Source organism: Carex rostrata, chromosome 27, assembly GCF_964058835.1.
Source record: "Carex rostrata chromosome 27, lpCarRost1.2, whole genome shotgun sequence".
Lineage (NCBI taxonomy): Eukaryota > Viridiplantae > Streptophyta > Magnoliopsida > Poales > Cyperaceae > Carex > Carex rostrata.
The window spans coordinates 6463123-6478889 of NC_135944.1; the positions used below are offsets into that span (position 1 = coordinate 6463123).

Below are 15767 nucleotides of genomic sequence, written 5' to 3' on the forward strand. Positions count from 1 at the left end.
TGGGATATTAAGTCTTACCTAAACATGAAGAGGCAAAAAGAAAAAGAGAAAAGGTTCTTGTCCACTGGCATTTGTCCACCATTTGTCCACAGCCTCCTTATCCAACTTCCGTTTTAACTGTCGGTCTCCACCTTCCGACTTCGTCTTGCTATTTAAACAGATCGACGGCAGCCCCGTCAATTCCCTCTCAAAACAACGGGTCAAGCAAATAACCCGAACAACCAAATCGCTTTCATCTTCTCTTCTAATTACCTCTCTCTCTCTCTTATCTAATATATCTATGTATCTCCTGCATATATAAATTCAACCGTCGAAGTTCTCCGTTGCTAACACTCGCGCTTTTCTGCTTCTCTCCGACTAGGGTTCTGACCTCTCCAATGCACTCTACTATGGATTCTATGTGCTGACAGGAATGAAGAAGTCAGCCACCTTTGCTTCGACTAGTGCCTCTGCTTATTCGATCTGCCTCTTCTTATTTCATTTTCTTTTTTAGAATATTGTTTCGATCTCGTTTTTTATACATGATCGCAATAGAACCTTCAATCGTGGAGCGCAATCGAATAGAAGTTTTCGTTGAAGAGCACGGGAAAATTCAAATCTAGTAAGTTATTTCTGTTGAATATGTTGTTTTCGTTGTATGCAGTAACAGATCTAGCATTTCAAATGAAATCTGGAGGAAAGAGATGATAGAGAGGCGATATGGAGTATTGATCTGTTAATTTTACTATATTGCCCCGTTAATTTTACAATATTCATTTTATCATTTTACAGTATTCATCTTGTGGAAATCTGGAGGAAAGAGATGATAGAGAGGCGATATGGAGTATTGATCTGTTAATTTTACAGTATTGCCCCGTTAATTTTACAGTATTCATCTTGTCATTTTACAGTATTTATCTTATGAAAATCTAGAAGAAAGAGACGATAGAGACGCGATATGGAGTATTGATCTGTTAATTTTATAGTATTGCCCCGTTAATTTTACAGTATTCATCTTGTCATTTTATAGTATTCATCTTGTGGAAATCTGGAGAAAAGAGATGATAGAAATGCGATATGGAGTATTGATTTGTTAATTTTACAGTTTTTATCTTGTAATTTTACAGTATTCATATTGTAATTTTACAATATTCATCTTGTGAAAATCTGGAAGAAAAAGATGATAGAAAGGCTTCTTACTCATCCGAACAATATTCAATTGAAAATTCTACTGTATACAAGATTCAATTTTACAGTTCTGTTGATTCAATTGTACAGTATACAAGATTCAATTGTAAATTTTACTATGTAGAAGATTCAATTTTACAGTACACAAGATTCAATTGAAAATTTTACTGTATACAAGATTCAATTTTACAGTATACAAGATTCAATTTTACAGTATACAATATTCAATTTTACATTATACAATATTCAATTTTACAGTATACAAGATTCAACCCAGTGCTAATAACCGCTAATAACTAACTCTAACTGCCAATAACTTCCTATAACTGTATTTTTCGAAAGTACAGTCTGAAAGTACAACCTTTTTGTCCTGTTGTACAAGTTGCAATCTTTTTTTAACTATTTTGGGACCACTTCAAATAGTTGCTGGATGTTGTATGATTAACTAATATATTTTATGTGATATGTTGTATAATTGTATAGCATGTAGAAGTAATTTTACAGTATTCGGACAAGTCAAAGCTGTGGACAAATGGTGGACAAAAGGCTGTGGACAATTAGACGCTTCCAAAGAAAAAAGAAAACCCAAAAGAGGTGATAATCAAAGTAAAACAAAATGGTGCCTCAAGAAGTTTGATCACCGGTACCAAAGAGTAACCCAGCCTAAGAAAATAAAAGAGAAGAAAGAAAACAAAAACCAGCATAAACCAATAGATGTTTAATAGAAATTAAGAACTAGAGAAGAAATTGCTAGTCTGAAAAATTGAAAACATAATGTTTTTTACCTGATGAAGATAAAAGATTGAAGTATCCGTAAATAAAGTTTAAGGTTTGGAATTCGAAGCAATATATATAACTTTCTTCGGATATTGTTGGGTGACTATTTATAGATTACAGTATCTAAAATTGTTGAATTTCAATTTATTTTTCGGAAAATTGAGATACCTTTATGATTGGATCTCTATATGTAGCAAATCAATCAAGAAAATTATATAATATGGTTTTTTTGATTAAAAATAAGAGCAATGTATCCTTGGGGATCAACTATGAAATTATATTACGAAAAATAATAGAAGGCAACTATGAAATTTTATATGGGTACTAATTATATCCCAGATATTCTTGTGGAGTGAAAGGAAAAAGGAAAGTATCTCTTTAAAAAAAAATCTAATAACAACCGTTCAAAAATTATTTCCTTTGTAGATATATATATATATATATATGCGCAAAATAAATAAGAAATCATAAAATGAAGGCAATGATTCTGTCCCCCATCAAAAATCATACCAAATTAACAGTCAAAGTTGTACTAAATTAGAAATTGAATATTCACCTTTTTTTTCCCATTTAATTTGTCTTTATCTCTCCTGTTTTCACTCTCGCTCTTCTCTTGAGTCTTCTCAACTGGTAAAGAAAGATATCGCAGCCATGGCGACTCTTCTTCAAAGGCTCTCCAAATCCTCTTTCCTGGCCAGCATCCCAGCCGCCTTCAGGCAACACTACCACTCCTCCACTTGGGGCCACGGGATTCCTGTCAGCGCCTCCTTCTCCGCTGTTGCCTCCAGAGGTCTGGCTCTCTACTAACTGTAGAACAATACAATTTATGTGTGTGTGTGTGTTTGTGAGTAGAACTAGGGTACGTGTTCTTAAGCTCACCAAGTCTCCTTGTAATCTTAATTCAAAAATCTATCGGATTGGCTTCAACAACATATTCAAACCGTTGAAATCATTCAACTTCACAAGTGACACATTTACATGTCAAATTTATCGAACTAGTTTAGTATAAAATCAAGGGGTCAACAAATTATTTTCAAATGATTTATAATTATTCTAACTAGTTTATTATAAAGTCAAGCGGTCAACAATTTAGACAAGTTGATTTTCATTCCAAAAAGATTTTCAAAGGCCAAAAGGTGCAATTTAAGTGTTTCAATTATTTTAGGTTCAGCTTTAAGAAACAATAATGTGTCATATGCAAATTGAAGGTTCAAATAGCTATAGGGCCAATCGTTGGGAAGTTATCAAGACCAGAAATGATACCTGCCTTTTGAATTGATTGAAGTGATTTTTTAAGCAGTACATCGGCAACAAGGTCAAAAAGAAGGAGAGAGGGGATCTCCTTTCCTTAAACCTCTACGACATTTAAAATACGGACCTAATTCATCATTAAATTTAATACAAGTTTGAGCACCATCAAGAATATTCTTAATCCATGTTTGAAAGATAGTACTAAATCCCCTAGCTTGTAAGGTTTCAAGTAAAAAATCTCAATTCACCATATCAAAAGCTTTCTCGAAATCTAATTTAAATATAACCCCTTTTTTATTTTCTTACAATGTACATGGTGTAAGACCTCTTGGGCACATGCTATGTTATCAGTAATCAACCTACCTTTCAAAAATGTTGTTTGAAAATCATCAATTAAACAAGGAAGAACCCTGCTGGCTAATCTTTCAAGTCGACTATGGAAAGCCAAGCTGGTACAAGAAGCCGCAATGGAAATGGTCGAGAAAGAGTGTGCCAAATGTAGAGTTGCAATTGTAGAAGCTTACAAGAATATGATTAAAGGTGAGGATAAAGAATGGATCGTTGTTTAGAGCAAGACCACGGAAGTAGTTATTCCCGAAGATATGAATATTACTGACACAAGTATTAGTGAGGAAACCAACGCCACTAATTAATTTTATTCTCACGTTTTAAGATCGTAATTAAAACGAATTAGTACATTAGCAATAACTATCAACATAATTTTGTACTCATCTTATGTAATAATTATCAATAGATTCAGTGATGTAGTTATTTGGTGTCATCAATAACTACATAATCTCAACCTTTAAATGCAATTAAATTAGTACTGTAATTTAGATTGTTTTCATATAAATTGAAAATAATTTGTAAGAGCTGATTAAGACGGATTTTCTTAATGTCATTAGAACAGAAATTCTAACAAAATTTCATAATCATAATTAAAAAAGTAAAAAAAAAATAAAAAATTCCAACAAAATAGTAAAAATATAATATCAAATTTAGTCTCCCAACAAAATATAATATGGTGATCAAGTAAATAGTTTAGATCGAATGTTTAAACTTTCAAAATTTAAAATATGAGTTTGAAGTAAAACATGTCATTTAATTCATGAAGCACGATAGCCCATCTCTTTTTATTTTACAATAATATTAATATTTTTATATATTATTTATATTATAAAATAACAAATTACTTATGTCCTAATTTTACTCATATATATAATATCAGAACTTGTCACTATATCATATATATCCATGGGGGTATTTGTTTATTATATTAAAGGGCACATTTACCCAATAGCTTGTTAATTAGAATTGAGGTGCTTATCATTAATGAAGTTTCTTTCTTTTTTTCTTTATGTTATTGATAAACTCAAAATTGGCAACATATATAGATGCTTTTTGTTGATTACTTGGTAGTACAATCGAGGACGGTAACCAATTAAAAATAAATCCTACTACTTAATTTGAAAAAAAAAATATATATGTATAACTCTTTGATTGGTTTTGAACAATGCAAATTATAGTAAATATATTGAATTTCTTATTATTACAAAAAAATAATAATTAATAATTAAATTATAAAATATTACAAAATTGTATCATAACTTGTTTAAAACAATGGCAGTAACGGAATCGACTTTGGTTTTGGCATTCGTAATTTTTTCTTAAGTAGTGACGGATATTAATGGCGAAGTAGATCTGGTCACTAATGGTAAGTACAGCAGAAAATGATATTGGATTCATATTTCTTGTTAGTAAAAAGTAAAAAGTAACGTAATTACATATGCTCCAATTTTAGATGTTATATTCTTAATTATTTAGAAATTAGAATAAATAAAATTAATTTATTTGATTTCCTCTGATATGTTCAATAAGAAATATTAGAAATATTTTCTAAAATAAGTAATATATTTTTCTATCCTTCTCTAGTAATTCTCTTTCTTCGTCATAATCAATAATCTCAATTGTCTGACAGATAAGCAAATAAAATAGTTTAGAATTAAGTAATGGTTTAATTCAAAAGAACAACGAATGGATGAATGTCTGATGAAAAATGTAATTTGTTTCACACCAACTGTATTCTCTGTACACACAACATCATGAAGAAAATATGTCAATTTTTATCATTAAATTTTATATTCGAATAAAAATGAATCGAAGAATATACTAATGCGCGCGTGTTGTTGAACACAATGGTGCTATTATATATAATGCCTCCTAATTAAATTTGTCCAAGAATATAGTTATCAGGGCCTCTCTTGACTCAAGCATTGCCTCTGGTATTATTTTATATATTTTATTTTATTTTACTATTTACATCTCGTGGATTTGGGAATATTTAGAGATGCGTTCAGGTCAAGCATGATAGATGTGTACATATATATGACCATATGGGTACTTCTAATTTATTCTATTGAAGGGCACATGTTATTGGCAGGTTGTTAATTTTGTTGCCATGCTTGACCTAGAACAAGATGGATGCTCTTCACTTAGTAATTAAATTAACTTTCAATGTGACAACAGAAAAAAATATATACGGTGCCCCAACATTCATCATATCGCATGGCCCCCGGACTCACTGACAAATGGGTCCTAAATAAGCAGAAGTCACTGTGGGAAATTCATGGGGCAATGCCAGAGGCACTGTACGCTTTCTACTGCTAGTTATGTGTCCACGCGTTGCAGTGGGGATTAATAGTATTACATTTTTATAATTTTTCAATGTATGAAAATTAATTAAAATGATATGTTGCCTGTTATGAGTTGTTCACGTATTCTTTATAAAAACTAATATCATTTCTTCTTTTTAGTTTCTTAGCTCTGAAACTTTTTCATCTAAATTACAAAAGTCAATCAAAAACAGGAAATTATTTGAAAATAAAACAAAGAGTATTATTGGGCCCCTTATTAAGATACTGACCGATTTAACCAAATCTCATTTAATTAAATACCACGCGGGACCCACAACCTTAAGTGGATCTCGACATTGAAATATTCGGCGTCTGGCCCGGTCGCAGAAAAAACATTCTGCTGTAGTGTTATATCAACCCTTCATGCTTTAGTGAGGTACAATTTGATTTTATATTAACACTTTAATTCCTCGTAAATTTCACATCACTTATAATTCCCAAAATCAATAAGAAAAGAAATTAATTTAACTACTAATTATGGGTGTTAGCATGAAAAACTTGCATCCTCTACAATAATTTAATTTGTACACAGAGCCTGGCCGGTATTATTGTAGAGGATGGGCCTGACTTTACGGTTTGTGATTAAATCTCATCACTTCGGGATTTGGCCTAGCATAGGGGGGGCAGTATTATTGGGCTTTGAGATTCGTGGCAAGTTAAAAAGAACAGTCCAGATCCATTAATTGTAAATGATTCTCTTGTGCAGTATTGGAGAGGATGTGAATTCCTGGCTGTTCATCTTTCATGGCTCTGTCTTAGTTAATCACCATATGAAGTCAACTTAGTCACAGAGTTGTTATCCTGCCTAACCATAATATATTGATTAATTGTGTCATATATGAAAATAGCACCCTCATGTGGCCTCATCAGAGCAGGTGGGAATTTAATTAATGGCAAAATGAGATATAATGTATAATTAAGAGAAAAACACCATGACCAAGGGACCTATTTATACCCCCACGAAGAGTGCTCCATTTCATAACAAAACACCAAACATCAGATCAAATGACCAATCTCTCACTCTCTCTCTTTCTCTCTCTCTCTTTGTCACTCTGTGTCTCACATTTAATACCAGCCAATGCCACATACTTCAAAAGCTCTAGCAACTTGGTAACAGGATGCTGCGTGCAAAATGAAGCCAACTTACACCTATACTTAAATCAGATCAGCGGAGGACCGAATCCAAACCAAATAATTCCTGTAAACTCTGTACTCAAGAATAGTTTTGGTCTGATTGCAATTAATGATTGGGACATACTCGAAGGACCTGACCCGGCTTCAAAGGTTATTGCAAGGGCACAAGGGATGCATGTACAGTGTGGTCAGAACAAGGTTCGATGGTGTGTCAATTTCAACATGGTGTTCGAGGATCATAGGTATGTGTGTGGGTATGCTTAAATTGATTTATCAAGCCTAATGTTTCTGTACACGTAACTAATTAAGAACAATTATAGTTATAAAACATTTTATTTGATTATATATATATATCTTGGCATGACATGACCTTGACAGGTTTAATGGATCCACACTTGAGATGCGAGGGGTGTGGGAACCTCCATTTCCTGTCGAGTGGGCCATTGTTGGTGGGACTGGACAATTCACACTAGCACAAGGCATTCTAAATGGCATAGAGCTAAGCGAAGATAGTAATAGACGTATAATGGAGCTTTCTATCCGCGTATTCTATCGTACAATATAGAAACCAGAAATGGACTAGAATGGAAGTCACAAATATAGTACTGCTCTTTCAACACGGTGTTTACGTCTCTGTGAATTGTATGCGGAGTTGTATATGGTCGTTTTCATTATCTTGTTTTGTTTATTTTGTGTTTTGTTTGTCTCGGGTTTGGTGCATGCTTTTCCGTTCAGAGCTATATATTTAGCTCTAAAATAAGATGTATGTTGCAGCAACATCTTGTTTTCTGATGAATAACAGGGTTGTTTTATGTTTCAAATTATCATCATAATTCCTTGATTTATTCCAATATTATTCAAATTAATTATAAATGTCAACAGGCACACTCAATGCACTCTTAGTTCATTTTAGAAAAAAATTATACATTTGATGTATTTATTGGGGTTTTCAATATATATTTATTACATATTTAAAGGATAAATATTAAAAGTTATCTATCAGTTTTGATAATTTTAGATCATAAATTGGAATCAAATTGATTAAAAATATGTACATATACACACACAGCTGACTGTCTATGCATTTTAGATTAACTTTATCCCTAATATTTGATCTATCTTCATGATATATCAGTTGCTCCCAAATGTCTCGTCAGAATCTGTGCTTGCGTAAGGATAAAATAGTTCAGTTAGTATTTCTGAGACTAAATATATTGAAAAGAGAGTAAAGAACTTAGGAACATAAACCATATAATTATGTTGAAAGCTTTGCTTAACCTTAAAAATAAATTTGTAAATTACATGATCCGTACACAAAAAGATTACATAACTGAGTATACAATAAGTCTGATACTGTCTTGGTACCAGAATCGTCTTGCTACTGTCTTGATAACTGAGTACACATGTGTATAAACCTGCTATACCAAATTGTATCACAATATCATAATTTCCTAAATGAAAAGTAGGAAATTCAGAAATATAAAAAATCCGAGTAATTTATTGCATTAACAGTTTAAAAGTTTCTCACAAAAGTGGAAAATAGGTAACACTAGTACAAAAAACCCCTTCACCGACCCTTAATCACCGACTCTTTTAAGCAAAGCATCAGTGTTGCTCACACTATACTGACCCTTTTATTAAATAACAGTCAGCGTTGTTATTCAACACTGACACTTTATAAACAGTCAGTGTTGGTTATCAACACTGACTGTTTTTCAAAAAAGAGTCAGTGTTGAACACCAACACTGACTGTTTTTCAAGCGTCAGTGTTGATTACCAACTCTGACGCTCTAAAAACAGTCAGTATTGGTACTCAACACTGACTATTTTGAAAAACAGTCTTCAAAAGAGTCAGTGTTGAGCACCAACACTGACTCTTTTTCAAAAGAGTCAGTGTTTGTACTCAACACTGACTCTTTGTAAAGCGTCAGTGTTGAGTAGCAACACTGACTCTTTAAAAACAGTCAGTGTTGGTACTCAACACTGACTCTTTTGAAAAACAGTCAGTGTTAAGTACCAACACTGACTCTTTTGAAAAACAGTCAGTGTTGGTACTCAACACTGACTCTTTGTAAAGCGTCAGTGTTGGTACTCAACACTGACTCTTTGTAAAGCGTCAGTGTTGAGTAGCAACACTGACTCTTTAAAAACAGTCAGTGTTGGTACTCAACACTGACTCTTTGTAAAGCGTCAGTGTTGGGTAGCAATATCAGCAGATGATGAAATTTATGATTTTTGTACAGCAAATAATATGAATAAATTCCAAAAAAAATATTTCCTACTTTTATACATAAGTTGTGACCAAATAATATTTATAATTATCAATTTCATATAATTTCATCAATATTTGTTCAAACAAATTGAGCTAATAACTGTGGACCGTTCATTTTCTTATGAATAATCAATGGGTGATCTGCAATCAAATAATTCCTAATTTATTTTAAAATGATCATGTTAGTACCAGGAACCTTAAAAACAAAAAAAATAATTGGAGTTCCAACAATTGTAAGCTTCGATCCAATGTGTAATGTTTATAGCCTTACGATCTCGTTATATTCTGTCGCTTGGATGGATGTGTAAATGAACATCAAATTAGATAGCATTACATGCATGTTGCATATATGAATTTTGCATAAATTAAGGTGGGTTGTTCTAAATTCAATTTAATTCTAACTTCAAATTTTGCATAAAATTATTCTAATGTTGTGTATATATTTATTGCAGAAAAAATTGGATTCACCTCAAAGGGAAGCCAACAGTTGAAATTATGTCAAACACAAGCAAAACAGAGAGCATGCTAAAAGAATTACCATTCAAATTGGATTCACCCCAAATGTCGTCCGTGGGTCGATTGGAACCGTTTAAATTACTAGTACAATTGTTTAATTATTTAATTGTTTAAATTGATTAAGTAGTATGATCTTTCGTATAACATACTAAAAGAATTATATTAACATGAAATTTTGACTTTAATTATTAAGCTTTTTATCGTATACAATATGGTTTTTATTTTACATAATAAATTTGTATTTATAAATCTGTCTAAATTTGGAAGATATTTAACAATTATGTATATTTTTCATATTTTTGTTTGTTTCATTTTCCATTCTAATTTATATTTTTTCCTTAATTATTTTTTTTCAAATATAATAATTAAAAATATACTATTTTGGCTTGAACATTTCATTGAACACATGTAATACATTAAGTTACTTGAGAGGATATGGACTCCCACCCACAATCTCAAAAATGGTCACCTCCTTTGAAATCAAGACCATTCATCTCCTATCAAACGGATATAAATTTACAAATCTAAATTTAGGTAATAATTGTACAGAAAATAGTATGAAAAGAATTAAAAATAAATATTTTATACTCTTTTTACATCTTATATGTCAAATAATGCTTATAAATGTCAATTTTATATAATTTTATCGTTATTTGTCTCTTGAAATTGAGCCAATAATTTCATATCGTTCATTTTTACGTAATCAATCAACGGTTGATGTGCAATGAAATGAAATTTCATTTTCATTTACCTATCAATCAAGAGGATGAAATATTGAAACATCGAAGCACTATAAACACTTCTAGTTGGATTGAAGCTTAGACATGATCGAACTTCGAAAATTTTATTTTGGTTATGTTTAATATTTTTTATCTCATTTTAGTGGAAAAAAAAATACTTATTGTTTTTACAAAAAAAAAAATATACTGACTGTTTTTGTAAAAACAGTCAGTATTAGCTGCCAACACTGACTTTTTTGGCAAAAACCGTCAGTGTTGCTGCTAACACTGACTGTTTTGGCAAAAACCGTCAGTGTTGCACTCAAATACTGACTGTTTTAAAAAAAAAACAGTAGCCGTCGGTGATTTTCGCTGCTCTGAGTTTGATTTCCCGGGTTTGTAACTCAAAATTTCGATCAGCCGCGAACATTTCCTCTTCTAAAAAACTGCGAAGTTCTGAGAACCACGAAGCATACCTTCTAAATTTCCTCTTCTAATTGTGCTGTCTCTATCCCGCCTCAGCCTCTCTTTTGCTGTCCTCCTCCGCCTTGCTCTCCGCCTCCGCCTTGCTCTCTCCGCCTCCGCCTTGCACAAACCCTTGCTCTCTACCCCGCCTCAGCGCCCCTTTGAAGAGTTATTTCGTAAGTTCTGTCACACAGGTCTTGCAAAAACAACTCCAAAGCTTTAGTTATTCATCAATTTCGTTTGGGAGAAGGAGATGGAGCTCGTGCTCGTCGTTGATTGAATTTGGTTTGTTGAGTTGATTTGACCAATCAAAGATGGAGCTCGTGGTCCACCCACCCGATTCAAGCCCATGGTCTCTTTCCTAATTTATATTTATTTCTTACGGGTTTTTTTTTTCTTCTTTGTTTCAGTTGAAAGGTCTCTACTTTTGAGTTTATGTATATATCAGTACTAACGCTGACCTAAATATATACAAGGAATGTGCACTAGTTCAAATAGGCAAACTAATTTATCTACTATCATAACAAGAAACAGTTCATTATGAATTAATCTTAGTTCCAAAATTTCTGGATTATATTAGTGTGATTGGATTTAGACCAATTATTGTGCACTGCTTAATCAATGTTACAACTTTTTTTTTTTAATGTTGAAGCCTGGGAAAACACTAAGTGCGAGAAGATGGCATGCTTCATTCTCACCGGATGGTCACTTAGATACTCTTCTAAACAACGAAAGTGTTCCCCCTGGTAAGAGATACTCTTCTAAACAACTTATTACCAAACAAAAACAAGCAGGACATGAGGTGAGCATGTAACACAGTTGTAAAGTTCATCCATAGAAGACCCTTTGGGGATTTCTTTTTGAAAATTTGAACTAATCTTACGTTTTTGTGATCTTCATCCATCCTTACTGAACTGTTCTATAAGACAAGGTTTCATTATGGTATACTTATTGCTTTGTTTTTTCTTCTATTATTACCAGTGCTTATCGGACACCAAACACACACAAAAAGGATGTTTCTATCTATTTGGTACCTCCTGGTAACCAGCATCAATATTATGGCACCACTAAATCAGACCAAATTTTTGGTACTTTTAGCTTTCCTAAACTAAAATAGTAACATAGACCAGTATATCATTTATTTCAGAAGAGCCTATGCAGATGTTCTCAAGCATTACTTCGAGGAGAAATGGATTTCTACTCAAAAACTCTTTGAACATGAAGAGAGGTTTCACAAAATTCTTCAACTTATTCCAGATGAAAGTATGCTAATTTTCTTTTCCTTTTAGTTTTTGGACTACATTTTGTGTGTGTATGGTACTGACCAGTATGGTACTGACCAGTATATACCAGTATGGTACTGACCAGTATATACCAGTAACATTTAAGGATTACATTTTGTATATACATTTTGTATATACATTTTGTGTGTGTAAGTTCATTTACTCTTGATGTTTCACCGTTAGTATGGTACTGACCAGTATATACCAGTAACAGCCCGGTAGTAGACTTGTTGAGAGATATAATTTGTAAGGGTAAATATGTAACTTCTGAATTGTGTGAGCATATTTCTGAATTCTGTAATGGGATGCAACAATGAAAAGATGCTTCAATTTTTTGTAGAAAATATATTGGTTAAGGATGGAATAGTTAAAATTGCAGATTTGGGGCTAGCAAGGGAACTTTACTCGGAGCCTCCTTATACTGAATATGTCTCTACGAGATGGTAAGTTCATTATTTTTGTTCACTAAATGCTTTAAAGTTTGACCCTTGAAATTCTACTGGTACCTCAAAAACCCCAAATGACCTTCTGTGACAGATCAGCCAGTGCAGGCTGAACAGGAGTCCAAACCAAAAATCCACATGAACAGTCAGATAGAGGACTCAAAAACACACACTTTAGACCCAAATTTTGCATTCATAGCATTTTTCTATGATTTACTAGCTATTTTTAAAGTTTGCTTTCTGAATCTCCAAAAAAATGCTGTTCTCTGCATCTTTTACCAATCTGCCCCTGCATTCAAGCATCTGTAAAAATAGTTAGAAAATTACTAAAATCCTGAAACTTGGCAAGCATGTAGTTTAGAATTTCCTTTACATTTCTATAAAAAGAACAAAAAATTTGACTTTGTAGATTGTCCAGAATGAATTTTTAAAGATTGGCTGACAGCAGCTAAACTCAGATCTGGGTTGGTTTTCTTTCCATTGATCTATCTCGATCTTCTCTTCCTACTTTAAATCTGTTTCTTTTCAATTGCTAAAACAACATTGCTTATGTTCTTAATTTTGCTTAATGGGTGAGCTTGCATTAATTTGAGAATAATTTGCAGAGTGAGTTTGCATGGAGTGAATACACTTCTACGGTATATTGTCATACACTTTATCATTGTGATATTAAATTTAAAGGCACAAATTCTAATTTTCACTAATTGCTATCCGTAGGTTGTACTAGGTGAAGTGGTAATGGGAGGTTGATTACGTTGAATAGGCCTCGTCAATTGAATGTCATCTCTTCTCGGGTGGTACTATCCTTTGTATTAGTTATGGGTTGCAAGAAAGAGAAACATTTTTTATTTAAGTCAAGTAAATAGATTTTTGATGGAAATTAACTTGGATAATTTGGTGTCTTTTGTGTGTTTTGTGGATATATGGCATGTAATTTGGATAACATGTAATTTGATAATTTTTAATGGCAATTAACTTTTTTGTTGTCTTTTGTTTGTGATTGTGGCATATTAATTTTTTAATGTCAATAAATGTTGAATGGTAATATATGGCTAGCAAAACAGAATCATGCCAACACAGAAAAACAGTCGGTGTTGATGCACAACACTGACTGTTTTGAAAAGAGTCGGTGTTGGTGCTTATCACTGACTCTTTTTGAAAAGAGTCGGTGTTGGTGCTCAACACTGACTGTTTTTCAAAAGAGTCGGTGTTGGTGTCAACACTGACTGTTTTTCAAAAGAGTCAGTGTTGGTGCTCAACACTGACTGTTTTAAAAACAGTCGGTGTTGGTGCTCAACACTGACGCTTTAAAACAGTCAGTGTTGAACCCAACACTGACTGTTTTTAGAGAGTCAGTAAAAGGTATTCTTTACTGGCGCTGGTTTTACTGACGCCGCTATAACAGTCGGTGTAGGGGTATTTTAACAGTCAGTGAAGGGGTTTTTTGTACTAGTGTAAGAAATAAAACTTCTCACTGCAGGATTTAGGTCCAGTTTGAGGATTTGCAAGAAATGAAAATCTCGAATTAAATACCCAAAACATAATAACCACAGTTTAGTCCAATAAAATAATGGTCTTCATATACAGATGTGTAGTTGTACACAATGCCTAACAATATATTCAAATGAGTATCAAAGTTGCCACTTTGGACTACATATGATCATATATATTTATTGGCAACATAGACAGACTGAACAATTCAAGCATTAAAGGACAAAGAAAGATAACAAACAATCCAGTATTTAAAATGTTGGATTTATTGTCAACCTCGTTAGATTTAATGGCAACATTGAGCATATATGTAATTTAATTATGGATTGTTTACTGTCATATATAATTGTCAATTAAAGTGATCAAATAAAGTAATTAACAATTAATATATTCATTAGGATGTGGTCCATAAATTTGTAGAACAATTTAGGCAAATATCAAATCATTAATGGACTGATTTAGAAATTTGCAATTTAGAAAAGTACCTTTTCAGAGGTCAAAAATATGTCTTTATGGGGGGTTGTGTTGTCCGCACGAATATCGATGCAGTCGCACAATTTTTTATGCACCAGCACCATTTTTTATGCACATTATACCTTTTTTTAATTTGGCAGATAACCATAAAAGTTATTATATATAATGATTGGTCCCCAAGGTACAAGGTAAGCAAGAAAAGCACAAAAACTGAACATATATTTTTCTCTTAAGAAACATACAGTTCTATGTGTCTTCTCTTCTTCTTCTACTATCAAAGAATAGAGAAGAGAATTCCATTAGAAAATATGAAAATAATTTCTCAAGGGCCACACCTTGCTGTCTTGGAAGACTAATTCCTCGACCCGACGACAAAAGGCGAGGACTTCTTACCACTGAAGACTTGTCTCGTGCTCACGGAGACGGTTTGCTCTACTATGGCTTTGGTTATTCCATGACAAACGACATGGAATCAGGTATTATGTTCCGCACTTATGATTTATGTTTTGGGTCTCTTTGGCATAGGGCAGTCTTTAGGTTAAGGTGGGGAACTGTTTCTCCTTCCCCAAGGTGTAAGTGTTTGACCCCTATATGAGATGTAATTGTTTGATCTCTAGATAAGGCGTAATTGTTTGGCCTTTATGATTTCCCAACAAGTGGTATTAAAGCCTTCTTATGCCGAACGATTAAGTCTTTTAGGATCTAGAGAGAATAATAAATTATTGATGAATTTTTTCGTCGTTTTTGTTTAATCTTTCTTGATTGTTTTAGATCTGAAAATTTTGGTTTGGAGAGCACAAAACTTGTAAAAGTTTGTAGCCATGATTACCTATTTTTAAGTTATTAAGTTGGTTAAAATTTGCAAGAAGATTTTCAATTGAAATCGCAAATTTTTAATCAAAATTCAGTCCTGGTAGATTTTGTACACCCCTCCGTGCAGACACACAGAGGCTACACAAAATTCTGCATAGCCTTTATTGGCAAAATTTTAATAGGCAGTTATGAATTTTTTTTGGGTTTTGGTAAAATCTATTTTTCATAAATTTCCTAAAACAAAATATACAGATTTGAAATTAAATTTT

General features: G+C 32.7%; 1 long non-coding RNA gene across 1 annotated transcript; it reads left to right on the top strand.

Moving 5' to 3' along the window:
* The first annotated feature begins 11081 nt into the window (after positions 1 to 11081).
* LOC144544869 (uncharacterized) lies at positions 11082 to 12252 on the top strand. The gene is made up of 3 exons (XR_013508350.1): positions 11082 to 11346; positions 11647 to 11740; positions 12142 to 12252. It is a non-coding gene; the product is annotated as an uncharacterized LOC144544869 (long non-coding RNA).
* Positions 12253 to 15767: the final 3515 nt, after the last annotated feature.